This window comes from Moschus berezovskii, chromosome 5, assembly GCF_049115385.1.
Source record: "Moschus berezovskii isolate FMDL1 chromosome 5, NW_MosBer_1.0, whole genome shotgun sequence".
Taxonomy (NCBI): domain Eukaryota; kingdom Metazoa; phylum Chordata; class Mammalia; order Artiodactyla; family Moschidae; genus Moschus; species Moschus berezovskii.
Window position 1 is genome coordinate 37,056,019 of NC_142464.1, and position 13,151 is coordinate 37,069,169.

At 37.3% G+C, this 13,151-nt stretch overlaps 1 protein-coding gene across 5 annotated transcripts in view; it reads right to left on the reverse strand.

Moving 5' to 3' along the window:
- BMPR1B (bone morphogenetic protein receptor type 1B) overlaps window positions 1–13,151 on the reverse strand; it is a 228,708-nt gene that overhangs the window by 121,134 nt on the left and 94,423 nt on the right. The gene's annotated exons all lie outside the window — the stretch shown is intronic.

Here is a 13,151-nt window from a genome sequence, read left to right on the forward strand (position 1 = left end):
TTATAGCCAAATCAGAGGATACTAAATGTACATGAAGTGACAAAAATAAGATGCTTAAATTATGGAGATAAAAAAGATGAGCTTTACAGACCACAATAGCAGATAAAATCAGAGGCATTTTAGAAACAAAATCCCCACTAGTCTAAACAAAATATATGAAATTCTAATATCACTCTTGTCTAATATAAAAGTCTTAGTTACACAGGCATTCCTTTATCTGTTCACTTTGCTCTATGTTTCTTATTATATTATAGTTAGTCAACAACCTGTGTGGTCATGTCTGTTACTATCAAATACCCAGCTGAAAACTGAAAAATTTAGTCAACCAGAGAGTTATCTTGAGGATTATGCCAAATGAAACATTCAAATTCAACCTTAACTGACATGAGTAAAACCTGAATTTATTCAGATGATTTAAGGCCAATCCAGATGAGAAATCTGATTTAAATAGTCACCATAATTTCCACTCTGAGTCCTCAATATATCTCATTAGTACCTTCACTAAAAAATTTCTTTAAAAAACAGAGGAAGTTCAAAACCAACAGCTGCTCTTTTAGAAACACTTGTTTAAAAGGGGTGCTCAATTTTTTATTAAATTATAAAATTGACAATTGAACAACATGATGTTCACTTCACTCTGAGGCAAAAAAAAAAAAAAAACTATATCACAGTTTACCTTCTGTATCTTGAGTAAAGAATCTTGCCTCACGTTGCATCTCTTATATAACATTATCTTTCTGTATTGGTTTTTCATTATCTCTTTGTGGAAGTTGTTAAAAATAAAAATAGCCTATGAAAAGTAAGTTTGAAGTCTTTCTGAATTGTATATGAAGATTTAGATTAACCCCATAGTGGGCTACAAAGAATATCAAAGAGCTGTCTGTCAGTCCTAGAGTAGATGCTTAGGATGTCCTTCTGAAGTCCTTGTGGTGGTTTACAAGGTCTTATAAAAGGTGGCTTCGAAATATCTGGGTTCTTCCACTTTTCTTGCCCTTCCTCATCCTGTTCCTCAAACACATCAAGCATGCTCCAGCTCAGAACTTTGGGTCTCCCATTCCTCTGCCTAAAACACTCCTTCCTTAGATATCTACTTAGCTCCCTCCATCACCTTCTTCAAGTCTTGGTTCCATTCTTAATTCAGTGAAGCCTATCCTACACTCCATGAACCACTGCAACACTCCCATCCCCAAACCCCAACTAGTCCCTACTAGACCTGTATTCCCACCATTCTAATGAAATTCTTCTTTCAAAGATGAACAAATCCAACTAATTTTTCTTACTCTGCTTTACTTGTTTTTTCTACTTACCACCTTTAACCACTATAAAATTAAACTTGCTATTTTTATTGTTAACTACTTGGCTGCCCTCACCCCTGCAGAGTGTAAGGACCCCCTGGGCACTGATCTCTGTCCGTTGTTCACTTAGATTCTGCAAGCACTTAACACGGTTACTATGCAGTAGGTGCTCAATAAATCGTTTTTCCCCAAGTATTTCCTTTGACAAGTCTTATGTCTCACTTCCTCAAGCACCTGACCCTTCTGCCTCTTTACTTTCATCCCAGTTCCTTTTTCCTTGTAAATCTCTTCTAATGAAATTCTTCTTTCAAAACTCAACAAATCCAATGAATTCTTCTTAGTCTTTATCCTTTCTGTTCCCCCCTGGCAATGTGGCACTGTCTACTTTCCCTCTTAAAATCCTCATTCATTTAAAAGTAAATTGAACACATAAGGTCTCACCAGAAGCTCTTCATTTGGTTTTCATAACGAGGGCCTATTCATCCAAGTTTCTTTCTCTCATGTTCATATAATACAGACAACCATGATTCTTTCCCAATGATCTCTTCTCTCAAATGTTTTCCTTTGTAAAGCCCAGGTTTCAGCTAGTATCATTTTGATTACGAAGCTAAACCTTGTTTTTTTGAACCACCACTCCCCTAATTCCAACTACAAATGCAAGTCTAAATACTATTATTACTTCTTCGGCACTCCAAATTCTACCTCTCTCAACTCTGTGGATGTTACCATGCTTTGCAATCACCTAGCTTTAAGCCCTTCTCATTTCCTAAGTGTTGGGCATTTTCCATTTGTTTGAGACAGAACTCAACCAAAATAGAAGGTAAAAAATTTCACAGATTCACTTTCTTTGCCTCTCTAGTAGCTAGGACATAACTATAGGACCAAAATCTTCCAAATCAGATGTGCCTCTCCCAGACTTTACACAAAGTTACCAAACAGTTCAGGGCGTACATTCTGACCAGCGCTTCCAAAGGCAGCAGCAGCACCAAGTCCAGGTGTAACATCTGGACCTAGCATTGAAGATGTGAGCAGGTAAGTGAGAATGCCCATGTTAAACTGGTGACATTGCTGTCCTTATTACAAGATGAATACTGGGCTGCGATTTTAAATACAGTTCTAGGGAGTGTCTCTTCCAAACTTGGTTCTCATTTCTTCCTGGCTGTTGTTCAATTGCTCAGTCGTGTCCAACTCTCAGAGATCCCATGGACTGCAGCACACCAGGCTTCACCATCTTCCAGAGTTTGCTCCAATTCATGTCTATTGAATCGGTGATGCCATCCAGCCGTCTCATCCTCTGTCTTCCCCTTCTCCTCCTGCCCACCTTTTCAAGCATCAGGTTATTTTCCAATGAGATGGCTCTTTGCATTAGGTGCCAAAGTAATGGAGTTTCAGCTTCAGCACCAGTCCTTCCAATGAATATGCGGGATTGATTTCCTTTAGGACTGGTTTGATCTCCTTGCAGTCCAAGGGATTCTCAAGAGTCTTCTCCAGCACCACAATTCAAAAGCATCAATTCTTCAACACTCAGTCTTCTTTATGGTCCAACTCTCACATCCATACATCACTACCAGAAAAATCATCTCTATGACTAGACAGACCTTTGTTGGCAAAGTGTTATCTCTGCTTTTTAATACGATGTCTACGTTTGTTATAGCTTTTCTTCCAAGGAGCAAGTGTCTTTTAATTTCATGGCTTCAGTCACCCTCTGCAGTGATTTTGGAGCCCAAGAAAACAGTCTGTCACTGCTTCCAATTTTTCCCCTTCTGTTTGCCATGAAGTGATTGGATCAGATGCCATGATTTTAATTTTTTGAATGTTGAGTTTTAAGTCAGTTTTTTCAGTCTTCTCTTTCAACCTTATCAAGAGGATCTTTAGTTCCCTTCACTTTCTGCCATTAGGGTGGTGTCATCTTCATATCTGAAGTTACTGACATTTCTCCTGGCAATCTTGATTCCAGGTTGAGCTTCCTCCAGCCCAGCATTTCGCATGATGTACTCTGCATAGAAGTTAAATAAGCAGGGTGACAATATACAGCCTTGATATACTCCTTTCCCAATTTTGAACCAGCTTGTTGTTCCATATCTAGTTCTAATGGCTGCTTCTTGATCTGTGTACAGATTTCTCAGAAGGGAAGTAAGGTGGTCCAGTATTCCCACCTTTTGAAGAATTTTCCACAGTTTGTCGTGATCCACACAGTCAAAGGCTTAAGTATAGTCAGTGAAGCAAAACGAGATGTTTTTCTGGAATTCCCTTGCTTTTTTCCACCATCCAACGAATGCTGACAATTTGATCTCTGGTTCTTCTGCCTTTTCTAAATCTAGCTTGTTCATATGGAAGTTCTCGGTTCACATACTATTGAAGTCCAGCTTGAAGGATTTTGAGCATTACCTTGGTTAGCATGTGAAATGATTGCAATTGTGTGGTAGTTTGAACATTCTATGGCACTGCCCTTCCTTGATACTGGAATGAAAATTGGGCTTTTCAAATCTTGTGGTCACTGCTGAGTTTTCCAAATTTGCTGGCATACTGAGTGCAACACTTTCACAGCATCATCTTTTAGGATTTGAAATAGCTCAGTTTGAATTACATCACCTCCCGGATGAAACGAGATTTCTTCCTGGATAATCTATGAACTAGCAAATATCCTCTTAGTAGCTTTGTTTTCTGTGTAAATTAATCATAGTTGGTTTCCGTTGCTTTCAACCTAAAATTTTTATCAATATATCCACAAAGACCCAACCGATTCCCTTGTTAGAAATAATTGTTTCCTTTTCCAGACTTCCACAGTATTTGACAGGTATCATGTCCATGACACATATCTTATTACTTCACCCTTCATTATAACTATTAATGCCGACTGTCTTCCATAGGACTCTTTATATTTCCTTAAGGTGAAGTACCTATCATTCATCTTTTTCCACACTCCCCTCCTTGTTTACTTCACATATTTTTCGAAAAGAAACAAAACATTATTTTCTCACTTTTTCTGGTTCTAGAAGTTGCTCTAAATCTTCCCTTTTGTGCTTTTGATCCGACAAGTTTCCAGCATCTTTTTCCTGAAATTGTCTCCAAGATTATCTTATTTAGGAAGTTTCTGGTGTCTCCCCAAGATTCTGTCTCTTAAGTCCTTCTCTCATTTCCATGCACCAGAGCCCCTTTTCTTCCTTTGCTCCAGCAGGGAGCATCAACAAGACTGCCAAGACCATTCAGTAAGGAAAGGACAGTCTTTCAAACAAGTTGTTTTGGGGAAATATGAATATCCACGTGTAAAAAGTAAAGATGAATCCTTACCTTATACAATATACAAAAATGAACTCTAAATGGATCAAAGAACTAATCATAAGAACTAAAATTATAAGACTCTTAAATGAAAACATATGGGAAACGTTTCACATTACTTCATTGGGCAATGATTCTTTGGATATGATTTCAAAAGCATAGGCAATTTAAAAAAATAGATAAAGTGGACATAAAACTTAAAACCTTTGTGCATCAAAGAACACAATCAATTACATGAAAAAGCAACCCAATATAGAATGAAAAAGCAACCTATTAAATGGAAGAAATCATGTAAATCATGTATCTGATAAAGGGCTATTATCCAGAATATGTAAGAATGGCTAGAACTCAACAACAACCAAGAAGGCAGTGGCAAGCCACTCCAGTACTCTTGCCTAGAAAATCCCATGGACGAAGGAGCCTGGTGGGCTGCAGTCCATGGGGCTGCTACAAGTCGGACATGACTGAGCAGCTTCACTTTCACTTTTCACTTTCACGCATTGGAGAAGGAAATGGCAACCCACTCCAGTGTTCTTGCCTGGAGAATCCCAGGGACGGGGTAGCCTGGTAGGCTGCTGTCTATGGGGTCGCACAGAGTCGGACATGACTGAAGCGACTTAGCAGCAACAGCAAGAATAAAACACAACCCAATTTTTAACATGGGCAAAGAATTTACACAGACATTTCTTCAAAGAAGATACATAAATGGCCAACGAGCACATAAAAAGGTGCTCAACATTGCTAATCACTAGGGAAATGTAAAGTAAAATCACAATGAGATACCATCTCATACCCAACAGAACAGCTATTATCAACAAAAACAAAACAATTATCGGAGAGGATGTGAAGAAACGGAAACCCTTGTTGGTGGGAATATAAACTGGTAGAGATGGTATGGAAAAGAGTAACTCTTAAAAAATCATAAACAGAATTACTTTATAATCTAACAATTCTACATCTGGATATATATCCAAATGAATTGAAAGCAGAATTTTGAGAATATAGTTACACAGCCATGTGCATAGTAACATTATACACAAGGGCTAAAAGGTAATTGCAACTCAAGTGTTCTACAACAGATGAATGGATAGACAAAATATGGAATGTTCACATGATGAAGTATTATTCAGCCTTTTAAGGGAAGGAAATTCTGACATATGCTACAGAATGGATGAAACTTAAAGACATTATACTGAGTGAAATAAACCAGTCACAAAAATATAAATGCTGTTATAATATTCATATGATGAAGCCATAACCCCTCAATGTGACGGTATTTGAAAGTGGGGCCTTTTGAAGATAATCAAGTTTAGATGAGGTCATGAAGGTAAGGCCCCCATAATGGGATTAGTGTCTTTATAAGAAGAGGAAGGGGAGAAGGCAATGGCGAGCCACTCCAGTACTCTTGCCTAGAAAATCCCATGGATGGAGGAGCCTCGTTGGCTGCAGTCCGTGGGGTCGCTAGGGGTCGGACACGACTGAGCGACTTCACTTTCTCTTTTCACTTTCACACATTGGAGAAGGAAATGGCAACCCACTCCAGTGTTCTTGCCTGGAGAATCCCGGGGACGGGGGACCCTGGTGGGCTTCTGTCTATGGGGTCACACAGAGTCGGACACGACTGAAGTGACGCAGCAGCAGCAGCAGCAGCAAGAAGAGGAAGAGGGATCTGAGCTAACTCTGCTGTGTTCTCTGTCTCTCTTTGCTCTATAAGGAGACAGCAATCTAACTCCAGGAAGGGGGTTGTCACCAGGAACCGAATGTTCTGGCACCATGATCTTGGACTTTCAGGCCTCCGGAACTGTGAAAATAATATGTCCGTGGTTGCTTAAGTCACTCAGTATAATGTATTATGCTCTGACAGTTTCAACTTTGCCTAATAATGTGAACATATTTAACACTACTGAATTGTAACATGTAAAAATCATTAAGGTAGTAAATTTTATTATATGTGTATTTTACCAAAATTAATTTTTAAAAGAGGTTTGTTTTTTTTTAAGAAGGGTGGGGGGAAAAAACCTTTGTCCAACCCAGGCTTCCAAAATACTATATCCCAGCCAGGGTGAATCAGAGAGCTGATCTCCTACTCCTGCCCCATTCCCATCCTCCATAACACTGTGAAGAGTGATTAACTGCTTAAAATCCTGCAGTGGCTCCATAACATTGTCTCTATCTGATCCAAGCATCTGCCCTGCCTCATTCTCCAATTCCATCTCTTACCACCAGTCTCCATGTGCTCCATGTTCTACTTGTATCTGTATTTTCAATTACAATTCCCTCTTTTATTCCTGCTTTTCTCTCAGTTCTCTTCAATTAAGTTCCACGAGATTTCATTGAACATGCACTATGCATTGAACACTTGGAGACAGGATACATAGATTAATAGAATGCTTCTATTCTCAAGAATTTAAAAGTCTAGTGGAGGGAAACTCATAAAGAAATCCCTTCTACCATAATAATGTCATCCGTACTCTCAAATAAACTCATAAATCTAAGCTTTTTAAACTATTTTAAATACATACTGCTTCATGGCAAATGTGCACCCAAAATATACTTCAGTGTAAAAAAATTAGAAATCCATTATTTATACTGTAGAAATTCTATTTACAGGCCAAATATTATTAAAAATTTGAAAATATTAAATTTAAAAATATGATCCAAGCATTGCACATTGATTCGAAAACTTTTGAAATACCAAAGAAATTTAAAAAGCAAAACTCAAGAGGTATGTGTGGGTAAACATATATATATATATATATATTTATTAACATGCAATTATGTGTCAACACTATAACATTTTAATAGTAGAAAGGAAAAACTGCAGGTACATTTTTAAATACATTTATCACTTTTTATCACTTTAAACTTTAACTTAGGTAATTTTTCCTCTTTGCTAGTTTCATAATTAAAGTTTCTCCTGCCATTTAGAGTAAACACAATTTCAGACATGGGAGAGAAGAATGACCAGTTCAAGTTCAAGGGTTCACTGCACATGAATATCCATAAATGCCCCTTGACAGTCTTGGTAGTACAATGAACCTTGCAATTACTCAGCAGGCCATCACCACAATACATGAACATAATGCCTGCAACGTCAAACAACAAAACATTATACAAATAATACCAACCGTTTTGGTTCACATAGGCTTTTGGAAACCAATTAAATTGCAACAGTTCCTCTTAAATCTTTATAAACCTGCAACAAGTTTTGCTTTACTGAGTTATGCTTATGGGAAATAATTAATACAAAAAGGTGTTGGCATTATATACAATTGGGAGATGCCAATTAGCAAAACCCTCCTTCAAAATGACACCAGTTAATTCCAGCATGAGCCCTCTTAGTGAAATAGCCTCTCTCTTAAATAAACGCCAGTGCCTCATTGTCTCTAGGAATGTCTCCAATCATCCTATATATAACCTCCTGGGATAAATGCTTCTGGTCCTGCCTTCCTGTTGCCTCTGCACTGACGACACCATCTTCATTAAGTTAATTCATCTGAATCTTAGGGTGCTTTCCTTTACTCTAGGGGTTTTTCCACTGTGGTCAGGTTATTTCTGCAAGATAATATTTGACATAGCAAAAAATGTCATCAAGTAGAAAGTAACACACAGATAAAAGATGATTATTACCACCCCTAATAAAAAGTATAGAACACATCAGGCAATATATGTGCATAAAAGCAGGCATCTCATCTACCAACTTAATTATTTGAGTGGTCTGGTGGTTAAAGTACAAGACTGAAAATGAAAAATTTTATATTCTATTTAAGATAATCCATTTTAACTTATATTTTCCCAGTCAATAAGCAGAAGACTGCTGATATGCAAAGTACATTGTAATATAGATAATAAGTAAGCTCAGGATTTTTAACTTTGTAAATAGCTACCCTGTGCTATTTTCATCACAAAGCGTTTATTGTTACTCAGGACATCTTCAGAATAGGTTTGATGTGATGGCTCAGCATTTATCATCCAGTTCAAAAGGAAAGATGAATATAAAGCAAGCTGGGTTTCCCTCTCAGATCCACATACTGAGAGAAAAGTATGTAGATTTAATCATGAGAAATGGAGAAATTCTGGTTTTCCCCCCTCCACATTTTTAATCAGATAACCTCAGATAACTAGTTGAACATTTCAGACTCTAAGAGATTAACTGACAAATCAATTAGCATTTATAATTTTAATTTTTTTTTAATCAAGTGAAACACATGAGAAAAAATAAGTTAAATGAGAAATGGTTCTTCTCAGTTTGGAATCTAATATTTCTTTTCATTTTGTTTGACAAACAAAGCTAACTGGTCTTCTGACCCTAGAGTACTCAGTTCAGTTCAGTCGCTCAGTCGTGTCCTACCCATGGAGTACTACTCCTTTTTTAATTGGCCACAGAGAGAGAAGTAATAACCTGGACTATGGATAATTTTAAGAATATAGTTAAGAAAAACTTGCCTTTCATTTTTAAAAGTACAGACTATATAGATATATAACTACGGTACACTTCACTCATATTTTTTAAATGAAATCCAGAGTAATCTGGCAATTATTATTTTAATCTAAAATAACATAGACATTATAGGGACAACTTCAAACGTTATCTAAGAATTATATGAACATTAAAGGAAAAGTAGTTCAAAAAATGATAATGTTACTTTAAAATGAGTAACAAAACTGAGAATATCATATATAAAGTACCTGGACTAAGAAATAGTGAGAAATCATGCTTAAAGTGGATGGAGTCAGTGTGGGCACAAAGTTATTTGATAACTTTACAAACGTACAGCTTTACAAGGATATTCTGAAGTCTATACCTTTGTGTAATAACTGAATTATTTTTTCTATTATCATTTGGGGTTGAATTCCTCATTAAGATTACAAAATCAAATAGATGATATGTATGAAGAAAATGTTATAAATTAGAAGATACAAATATCAACCTGCATATAATGAAGTTATGTTCTATAAAAAGAGCAAAGATACACTGTTACACATTGATTATACAAGGGGCCCTGACATACTGTCAAATGTACTTGTGACCCAAAAAACACAAACACAAATCTATGCTGGTCATGATAAAACCTAAACAAATGTTTAATGATTATATGTGCTATCTTAAAATAGGCTATTATTACCTTATCAGGTCTTTCAAATTCATAGCACAAATATGAGCAATGTTCTTTACCTTCTCTCTCGGTAAATAAAACTACAGTCATCAGAAAACCGTTTCAGTGAACTGACACTTTGCTCACAGTTCTACAACAGATATTCAAAATATGATTCCTAATAATGTTTCTGAAAATCATTTTGAAATTAAAAAGTGCATTCCAAAATGTATCCCATTTTCTCTTCTTCTGGGTAATAGGTGTATTTGAACCAACTGAAGCAGCAACTTCTAGGAAACAACTTGAGTGCAAAGTGTTGATTCTATCAAGACACTTCACATTTCCACAGCAATGAACAAGTGAATGAAGGCAAACCAGCCAGTCAAGCAGTTGCCATTTTAACCCACTGCAAGAGACATTTTCTGTTCACAAATCATTTTTGTGGTTCAGAGGCTCAGTCTCGTCCGACTCTTTGCAACCCCATGGACTGCAGTACGCCAGGCTTCCCTGTCCTTCACTAGGGAATTGTTAGATCTTTCTTAATAAATTAGATCTAATAAATCACTAGATCTTCCTTAATTCTTCTCTTTCTCTCAGGTCTTAGATCCAATACATTATATCACGACTTGGTAGTACTATATCCAAAATATATCCCAAATTGAACCACTTCTCAGCACTTCCACTGCAAAAATTCTAGACTAAGTTACAGTCCTGCAGAAACTCATAGAATAGCCTCCTCTTTAGTATATTGATTCCATACGTCCTGCCTCAGACAGAGTACTCCACCTAGTAACCAAAGAAACATCTGCAAAGTGTAAATCACATGCTACTTTCCTACTTAAAACCTCCAATTACAAACAAAACCACCCTTGCTACTGTGGCCCACATGTTTCAGCCTCTGCCTGCTTCTTTGACCTCATCTCCTATCATTTTCCCCTTTGCCCAAAATGTCCTCTGAATGGTGGTTTTCTCTTTAGCCCTCAAGCACAACAAACTCCTTTCCTCTCACAGTCCCTTCACTTGTCCCTCCACCTTATTATTTAGATTTCAGTTCTGTGGCCATCCTAAGAAAAGTAACCACCAACTTTTCTAACATTTTCTTCAGGTCATGTCTGATTTGATGATCTCTGTTTTGTATTTGTTGGCCGTTTCCTTCTAAATATCAGCACTTGGATGCAGGTACTTTGTCATGGTCACTATAAAATCCAAAGCATCTATAACTGTGCCTGGCACACAGTAGAGACAATTGACATTTATAGGATGAATGAAGTAAGTTGTGTTAATCTGTGCTGATACTACATTTACAAATACCATAAAAGCTTGTTCACTGTGTTCTAGAATAGCTTAGACCACGGACTGACTAAACAGGAGGGCAATCCTTACAGAGGCAGATGCAGTGGGTTACACAGGAAAGTACCAGGACCAGACACACCTCTCCCAGTACCATAAGGCTTCTTAAGTTTGCAACAGCATTGATCTTGGAAGGAGAAGACAGTCAGTAGAAGCCTAGAGAGTGGAGAAACCCTAAAAGGCTGAGACACTTGCCTGGCAGATAAAATTTTAATCTGAAATGCAATAAATACCTTCAATTGTCAAGATCAATCATCTCTCATCAAAGAGAAAATGAAGTCTTCTAAAAGCAAAATCAGATAAATCAATTAATGTTACATTTTCCTTTAATGGACAAAGACTATGCAGTGTGCAAATATAGACTCTAATATATCAGCTGCTAAAATCATTATTCAAGTAGCTAAAAGTGCTGGCCTCATAGGCTAAATTACAAACAGATTCAGCAATTCTTAATTCAACAGTTCTGTTAATAAGCAGTGTCATCTTGCTGGGTTTTAACATAGACTTTTTAGTGTGGTCTAATAAAAAGTGCATTAGACTAAGGGTCACAGATTCCATCACTACCACAATTAATCCCTCTTAGCATCAGTTCTTGCTAGAAAACAGAAATCCCCTTATTCCTCACAATATTGTCATACTGAACAAATGACAGAGCATATGTGAAAGCTTGTAACCTGTAAGATATTGTTCAGTATTTAAGTCTTCACATTAGGACTTCTTGTATTATATACTTTCTTGTTCATGTGTATAAGCATGCATGTATTAAAACGTATTTTGTGTGAGAGGTCTGTTTCATTTGTGGCATAGGTTTCAAAGCCAGAGAACCAGAAAATGTATTACACAAATGCATGTAAACTTATTTTAAAAAAAGTGAGTGTTGAAGGCTTGCCATCATTGCTTCGAGATCTGAAGTAACTTCAAGGGTCTCTGACATAAGAGTTGGAAAGAACATATAAATTGAAAACATTTTACCATACGAGAAGTTTTGTTGGCAGGCATGCTATATACGAGAAGGCAGAAGTCTCTAAGGAGAAGTAAGAAAGGTATGGAGCAAAGTTTGGGGGAGGGGGCGGTGTTTAAATGTGTTAAGATTTCGTTTTTTTTTTTTTTTCTTTTTTTAAATTTATTTTAGTTGGAGGCTAATTACTTTACAATATTGTAGTAGTTTTTTTCCATACTTTTTTTTAATTGGAGGCTAATTATTTTACAATATATTGTATTGGTTGGTTTTGCTATACATTGACATGAATCCGCCCCGGGTGTACATGAGTTCCCCTTCCTGAACCCCCCCCCAACCTCCCTCTTCCCCTTATCCTCCCTCTGGGTCATCTCCGTGCACCAGCCCCGAGCATCCTGTACCAGGCATCGAACCTGGCCTGGTGACTCGTTTCACATATGATAATATACATGTTTCAATGTCATTCTCCCAGATCATCCCACCCTCACCCTCTCCCACAGAGTCCCAAAGACTGTTCTATACACCTGTCTCTCTTTTGCTGTCTCGTATACAGGGTTATCATTTCCATCTTTCTAAATTCCATATATATGCGTTTGAGCCCTATGGACTTTTCATTTGAAATGGTAAATAATTTCACATAAGAGAATAAAGTTAGTGGCAATTGAGAAAGCACAAGCTGGAATCAAGATTGCTGGGAGAAATATCAATAACCTCAGATATGCAGATGACACTACCCTTATGGCAGAAAGTGAAGAGGAACTCAAAAGCCTCTTGATGAAAGTGAAAGAGGAGAGTGAAAAGGTTGGCTTGAAGCTCAACATTCAGAAAACGAAGATCATGGCATCTGGTCCCATCACTTCATGGGAAAGAGATGGAAAAACAGTGGAAACAGTGTCAGACTTTATTTTTGGGGGCTCCAAAATCACTGCAGATGCTGATTGCAGCCATGAAATTAAAAGACACTTACTCCTTGGAAGGAAAGTTATGACCGACCTTGATAGTATATTAAAAAGCAGAGACATTACTTTGCCAACAAAGGTCCGTCTAGTCAAGGCTATGGTTTTTCCCATGGTCATGTATGGATGTGAGAGTTGGACTGTGAAGAAAGCTGATTGCCAAAGAATTGATGCTTTTGAACTGTGGTGTTGGAGAAGACTCTTGAGAGTCCCTTAT